This window comes from Manis pentadactyla, chromosome 18, assembly GCF_030020395.1.
Source record: "Manis pentadactyla isolate mManPen7 chromosome 18, mManPen7.hap1, whole genome shotgun sequence".
In the NCBI taxonomy this organism is placed as follows: domain Eukaryota; kingdom Metazoa; phylum Chordata; class Mammalia; order Pholidota; family Manidae; genus Manis; species Manis pentadactyla.
In genome coordinates this window covers 2,236,836-2,237,766 of record NC_080036.1, presented here as the reverse complement: position 1 = coordinate 2,237,766, position 931 = coordinate 2,236,836, and positions in this window count along the sequence as shown.

Genomic DNA, 931 nt, shown 5'->3' with positions numbered 1-931 from the left:
GAGTGAGACCGACTCGAGGGACAAACTGCCTGAAACTGAGTGACTGACTGACCTGAAAGAAAAAAAAAAAAAAAAAAAGGACCTACCTGTCACTCGGTCTCGGTCGCCGTAGCTGGCGTGGGCGGTGACATGTAGAGCAGCGAACAGGAGGGAGGGTGTTCACTCCGGGGAGGTTTGATTCCCGTCCACAGCCGAAACGGTCCTGAGGTTCGCAGCGTCGTCCCTGCCCATGACGTCATCGCGGAGCGACTCACGTCCGTCCCACTCACAGCACATGCGTCGCGCCGCACGCGCGCCCGCTCAGCCCGCTGGTCGACCCGGCCTTGTGAGCAGAGACTTGAGTGACTGACCTGAAAGAAAAAATAATAATAATAAAAATGGATCTACCTGTCATTCGGTCCCGGTCTCGGTCTCGGTCTCGGTCTCGGTCTCGGTAGCTCGCGAGGGGCGGTGACATGTAGGGCAGCGAACGGGAGGGAGCGTGATCACTCCGTGGAGGTTGGATTCCCGTCCCCAGCCGAAACGGTCCCGAGGTTTGCAGCGTCGCCCCTGCCCGTGACGTCATCTCCAAGCGACTCACATACGTCGCACTCAGCACGTACGGTGCGCCGCACGCGCGCGTCTGCTCAGCTCGCTGGTCAACCCAGCCAGGCGAGCCACACACGCGCGCCCAGTCGGCTCGCTGGTCGACCCGGGAGGCTGAGGGAAAAGGAGTGGAAAGGAAACAAGAGGGAGGGAGGAGGGAGGAGGGAGGAGGGAGGGAGGGAGGGAGGGAGCGGGACGCGCCCCGTGGGGGCGCGAGGAGACTGACTGAGCCTAAGTCTGACAGAGAGGCTGAGATTGCGTGACTGTGTGTCTGAGACAAAGACTGGCCGACTGAGAGTGACCTGAAAGAGAAGAAAATGGGCCTACCTGTCACTCGGTCACGGTC